Raw genomic sequence first — 7,102 nt, forward strand, 5'->3', positions numbered from 1 at the left:
TCCCCCCATCATTCACTATGGTAAGATTTTTTGTTCTGATGATGCCTTACACCTGATCCCTTCAACCCCTCGTGGTTGCATAGGCTGAACACCGATTCTTTAAACATAAAATATACAATGTTCTATATGTAAGCTTGATCACTGCTATTTATCAACATTCCTGCATGTCATGATTATGTGTACAGTATTCGTTGTCTCTCTCCTGATATAAATGAGTGATTCAACCCAACATGAGGAGGACATTGGCAGTTCAATGGTAGCATTTCCACACTCCATACAGGAGACCCAGGCTCCAGTCGCAGACAATGCACATCAGGTGTGGTCCTCACCCCTCTCTCTGCGGTGATCTATGTGTTATTTTGATGCTATGTAGCTTCCAACAAGGCGTCTACACTAAAAAGGACTAGAAAGAAAGATCTCGAGATTTGCTTCTGAAAATCAAGCAATAAAACTCCAGGAATCACAAGAGGCCAAACATGGAGACGGATTCCCTGGAAGTTAATAAAAGAAAGAAATAAGACACAAACTCAGTAGTCATAGAACTTAGTGTCCAGTAAGAGAAGAAGATGCTAATGGCATGAACAAAACTTAATTTGAAATAAAAACATCGCCAGTACTATAGGAACAGTGGACAGGTGTTAGCAAGTGGAAAATGGCAGAAGCGCTCATCCTGGCAGCTGAACACCTTCTATTTATTCCGGAGACTAACCTTTTTGTGTGCATCTGGAGCAAGAGAAGAAGAGCACACAAAAAAGATGGATAAATCAGCAGCAGTGAGAATATGTAAAGTCCGTAGGACGTGGGAGATGCTAAGCTTTATTCTAAATGTGAAGGGAAGCCACACTGGACCATTTGAAGTAGAAGACTAACTGCATATGATTTAGGTTTTTAAAACATCCCTGTGGTTGTTCTATAAGGAAAGAGATTTAATAAAGGTAAGGATAGGTCATTGAAGTAATTCAAGAAATGATGGAAGCTTGCATTACTGTAGAGGTAAGGAAGAAAAGTAGGAGTCTATAGATATAAAATTGTTTTTTTTTAATAAATAAGAATAGCATAGAGCTTCCTAAGTAAGGATTTTGATGAGAAAGAGGGATCAAAGAGTCAAACATTAATTTTAAGTTTTATTTAAGCAACTGGATGATAGTAGTGCTATTTGCTGCAATAAAAGGACAGAAAATGCATAAGATTCTTTGTGGGTTGGAGCATGTTAAGAAGAGAGGTCAGGTAGATAGGTCTACAAATCTGGAGTTCAAGGAGCAATTTGGCTTGAAGATTCACAGGTCAGCAGCAGCAGCTTATAGATGGCCTTGAAAGCAATGATAATGGAGAAGCTTATCTAAAGAAAGAGTATATAGAGAGAAGGATGGACTCTGGGGATCCGCAATGTATAGAGATCAAGTAGAAGAAGAAGGACACCCCAAAACAACAGTGAAGAGCATCTAGAGAGGGCGGACACATTACAAAGAGTATTTCGAGAAGGATTGTACAACTGCAACAAAAGTCATTCTAGAGGTTGAATAGGATGTGGGCAGCAAAGGGGTGACTAGATTTGACAAAATTGGGGTTATTTGTGTTGACCTTGACAAGAATAAGTTTGTGGGGCTGCTTAAAGGGTTTTGAGGGTTGAAGAACTGGAGTTGGCCTAAGTAGACACCTTCTGCGTGTGTCCAAAGCTGACTGTGAGAGTAAGACAAGAAATGAGGTGGTCATTGGAAAGAAATGGAATTTCCAGGAGAAAATTAACTGAGAATGAGGACGGCATGGTAGCTGTCCATGGGGAGTGATGAGGAGAACGAGAGGAGCAAGATTGCTGAAGGGGCCACCGCTGGATAAAGGAGAAGAAATGGAATCTGTTACCTTGTGGAAGAATTGGCCGCTGATGTGAAAAACAAATCCTTTAGGTGTAATTCGGCGGGGTGGGGTTTGTTGGGGTAAGTAATAGAAGAGGCTAATGGATTACCAGGTAGGCTTAAAATTCTGGCAATTGTGGCCAAACCATGAATAATGTGACTATAAAGCATCTTTTTTCAGTCTCTTACTTCTGTTTTCCTAGATAAAAACAGATCAGAAGTTGAGATTATAATAGAATATGTGTCATCATAAATAAAGCATGAACAAAATTTTCTGTGCTACGAGTTCCTACCAAAGCTTTCAAGACTAAAATATCAAAGTCATTACACATTTGCTTTAACATTGACATTGCAAGTCAATGTGTTGGCTTTTTAAAGCTCATTTCCAATATTTCCATATCTTTTAAAGAGTTACTTTACTTCCACATGTTAGCTTTTATCATCGGTAAAATGAAAATACTACTTATGTGTATCATAGAATAATCGTGAGAGATAGGAAGAAATGTCAGAGAAAACATCACAAAACAATATAAACTGATATAAAGGGTTATTAAGTAATGGTATTGTTCTTCTACATATTGTCAGAATTCAAATATTGTCTGAGAAAGATATCTGTCTTTGCAAGGTTAGTTGTAGATAAATAATCATCTCTGTGTTTCCAGTGGCAATTGACAATAAGTTAAAGGGCATCTCGTCCCTGTTTCTCCTCTCACCTTGAAAATTTTATGGAACACAATTCTGCTCTGACACACATGCAGTCACCATGCGTCAAATTCTACCCAATACATTTTACAACAATGAGTTAGGAAAGACACTCTATGTACTGTGTGATAGACACCTTGGAGAGAGGCCCCAATTCAAAATCCCTCCCCTGAAAAGGATTGCCTAGTCTAATCTAACCAAGAAGGGTCCTGGTGCCAACTTTGTTCCATGTGCTTCCACTGTTATGTTTCAGAAATATAGGTGGATCTTTCTAGAAGAGAGAGGCAGAATACAGAAGTCTTTTGGAAGCTGCAAAGATGAAGTTCAACTGGGCATGACAAAGGCATGGAGTAAGAGACTGAATAGCTGTGAGAAGTCAAAGCAGCTGCCTGAGCTCACAGATTCTTATCAACTGTATTTTCCTCTTTCATTGCAGAAAGCCTGATCTTCTTGATTTAGAAATGACCCAGGCACAGCCACCTTTGCTCCAACTTAATGAGATCCTCCACTTATTATTGTCAGTTCATAGAGGTAAAGTAACTGTTCCAAAGGCATGGAAATATTGGGAATAATAAGTACCATGCAAGTAACATTCAGAAATCCATAGCGGTGGTAATGAGATGGCACTCGTATTTCAGTTTTGAATGCTTTGTTCAGTTTGAGTGCTTTGCAGCATAAAGGATTAGAGCATTGCTGGGTGATGGTCAAAAGCATTTTGAATTCCTTTGTTCAATTCCCCAAGTTCAAATCTTAGTGCCACCATTTATTCACAAGGTGACATTGAGCCATTTGGCAATACATTAGTTTTCACATTTATAAAATATGTTAAACAATAGTACCTATCCCAGAAGATTGTTTTGTAAGAATTATGTGTTAATAACACCTAAAAGGATCAATTTCATGGAAGTGCCCTGCCAAATGTTAGCTATAATTATTGTTTTCAATGATTCTCCCAATACTGTCCCAGAAGAGCTCAATAATCCATTTAAATATTCCTCATCACAAGAGAATACAGCATAATTTTAGCAGGAAAGTGGACAACACTCCCCAAATTCAACCATAAGCATTCTCTTTAATTAATAAGCCCAGATAATGAGTTAGGCCAAGGGATGATGGACAGCTGTCCTAAGAGAGACCGAGCCTAGATCAGTTTTGGAAACTGTGGCTGGGAGAGAGTGATTTCAGTTGAGCCTGGCCTTAAAATTGCTGCCTTTCCCCGACCAATCATTTCAACTCTCTGAGCCCCAACCATAAAAGGAAGAGATTGGACTAGATTGTTCTCAGGGACCACCTCCAGTTCTGACACCAGAATCCCATGCTGGGGGCTCCGGTGTGCAGTGATAGAAGATGGAAATTGCCCGGGCAGGTAAGTGAAACCTCGACACACACTGCGCAGATAGCTGGCGATTACACAATGGGACATATCGAGAAAATAACCTTATGGAGTGGAAAGTATTGGATTGTCTGATTAGGACTTACCCTCCAGTATGAAGATATAACCATGCTTGGCTGCTCAAGGGTGAAAATGTGGTAATGTGCTAAAATGCTAATGAAATTGGAATCCTATAATATATGTTTAGAACAGTTTAGGTTACCAAGACATGGAAGAAGTTAGAGAGCATAGCTCGTAAATTCTGATGATAAGGCCAAACTCCTCAGCACGTTCGAGGCTTTTTACAGTCTGATTCCAACTGGCCTTTTCAAGAGCATCTCCCCTCACACACTCTTCTGCACCCTGTGCTCAATCCATAATGAACCATTTGACATTCTCCGTACACAGCAGGGTCTTCTGGGCCGCATGCACACAAATTCTGCTGCTTCCATCTCCATATTTCATGTTCCCTCGTGCAACCATTTTCATCTGCTCTAGATGAACATCACTCAATGACAGAAACTACGCGGAGGTCAACGCACCCCTACTCTCTGACCACCCAATCTAGTGTCCTTACAGCCATCAGCGTATTTTTCTTAAGTATGTATTCAGTGCTGTAACTGCCTAGCTTAAACTTCTTTACTGATTTTTCATTGCCCTTAAGACAAAAATCCAAATTCCTGAATATGACTTGCAAGACCTTTCATGCCCTAGCAATTAGCCACTGCACCAATGCCTCCTGCCTCCCTCTCCACCTTATGTGGCATGCTCCAGGCTTTCTGTCAGTTTGCAGACTGGCAGCTACAGTCTCACCCCTGGACTCCACATGCTGCTCCCTCTGCTTGCAATCCCTCCCTCTCACAGCATTCCCTGTTTCCTGAAGTGCTCCTACATAGAGATGCCATTTGTCACAACCAAGAGGAGGGTGTTTCCTGGTTCGGTGCCTGCATGGTTTTTTCTGCTGTAACACTCACATGTTTTCAAAGCTACCTGTTGAATGAATTCGTGCTGTTTTCTTTGTTTAAGTTGTCCTTTAGTTCCCTTTCCTAGGTTAATTTCTCCTTGTTGTCAAAGCCAAGCTTCAAAGTTATCACACTGGGAAAAGACATCCTGACTCCCATGGCAGTTGATCCCTCTTGCCCCAGTGCTTTCATGGAGCTCCATATGAATCCATGTTTCTCATCACAGGTCCTATGCTGGAATGTAGACCTTTTAGAAACACTTAGAAAAGCTAAAGAACACTTTAGAAAGTACTAGAGGCAGAGATAACTATTTTATGTTGGTGATCCAAAGAATGCCGAAGAATCTCCAGTTCAAAAATAATGTGATCCTAAACAAACATGCTGTCGTGGTAACACATTGGGCTGCCAACCCAAGGTTCAGTTTGGAACCACCAGCTGCTCCAGGTAAGAAAGACAGCGCTTTCTCTCCCATAAAGAGTTAGAGTCGTGGAGACACACAGGGGTAAGAAAGACAGGGCTTTCTCTCCCATAAAGAGTTAGAGTCGTGGAGACACACAGGGGTAAGAAAGACAGAGCTTTCTCTCCCATAAAGAGTTAGAGTCATGGAGACACGCAGGGGCAGTTCTCCTCTGGCCTGTAGGGTCGCAATGAGTCAGCATCGACTTGATGGCAGTGGGTTTGCTTTGTTTTGTTGTAAACAAATACCAAGACCTGACTCTGGAACATGACAAAACAGGACCAAGGAATTTTACACACACACACACACACACACACACACACACACACACACACACGCACGCGTTTATGTACATATACCCCTCAGAGAGTCCACATGATCAGATACCATTTAGACCTCTCAAATGTATGCCATTATGTAAATTATCTCTGTATTTGCCATGAAGCAATAATTCCCTCTTTAAGGCTCTCAATAAGGTGGTCAAGAACATAAATGTTACTTTTCTTTCTTTCATAACATAATGTTCCTCTTGTCAGAATATTAATCAATAACTAATTTCATAGTTGGACAACTGTTTTTAATGACCTAGTACTTTTGAGATATTGTTACAGAAGTCTTTGAATCATTCCCTGAAGGATTTGTCACCCAAAGGGCAAATTCATTTACTTGTCATGAAGTAGGAGCCAAAGCCTCATTACACTAATTAAGGAAAGACTCGTTTGGGTCTTTGTTGGTTAAAAGCTAATAGGTCTTATGTCTGGAAATGAAAAGGGAATCAAATGGAGTCATTCACTCAAAGACATCTGAAGTAATACTAACAGCACCCAGTGTGCTCATTGTGAAGCCATGGGCCTGGCCGTTCACATTTGATGATGACCTTATGGAGCGGGACTGCTCAGTTTTGGTAATGTAGGCTTATGTCGGGAATTTTCCAAGCATGTTGTCCCCTGGAGTTTGTCTCCATAAACCCTATCCTCTTTCCGGCGACATTCTCATCTTGTGTTTCTGAACAATCAAACTTAGTATTCACACGTAGTTTGCTGAGAACGGGTGGAATGAACTGAATTCCATCAATTCTTGTCTGACTCTTACTCATGTGGACAAACTTGATGTGAAAGTGTCAAGCATCTGATATTTAGACTATAATTACACAAACATGTATTAATTATCTATAGTTTTCTAGGTGTTATCACTTAATATACACCAATACTGTCAAAACAATCCCCCAAATTAATTTTTACTAATCAGAAAAGTGAATCTAGAGAAGTTAAAATAAACTGGAATTTAAGCATAAATCTTCTAAAGCCACCACTATTTATGCCACACCACAGCGACCTGCTTTTTCTTTCAATAATCTGCCTCCCTGTGCACGGTGGGTTATGTTCCGAAGTGCTAACTGCAAAGTCAGAAGTTCAGAGCCATTAGTCGCACCAAGAGGGAAAGATGAAGCTGAAGATGAAGCTGGCTCCTCCTCTCAAGATTTAAATAACTCAGAAAACCCAAGGGACAGTTCAACTCTGTCTTACAGGAACACTATGAATTCAAATGGACTCAATGGATGTGGGAGAGAGAGTGTATGAGGGTGGTAATAGGGTGGGTAGGAAGGTAGGAAGTAGGAAGGAAGACAGGAAGATGGGCTTACAACAGATGATAGATAGATAGATGATAGATAGATGATCGATAGATAGATAGATAGATAGATAGATAGATAGATAGATAGATAGATAGATAGATAGATAGATATAGATAGATGGTA

The sequence above is a fragment of the Echinops telfairi genome, unplaced genomic scaffold, assembly GCF_000313985.2.
Source record: "Echinops telfairi isolate 266 unplaced genomic scaffold, ASM31398v2 ScPeMD7_7410;HRSCAF=8448, whole genome shotgun sequence".
In the NCBI taxonomy this organism is placed as follows: domain Eukaryota; kingdom Metazoa; phylum Chordata; class Mammalia; order Afrosoricida; family Tenrecidae; genus Echinops; species Echinops telfairi.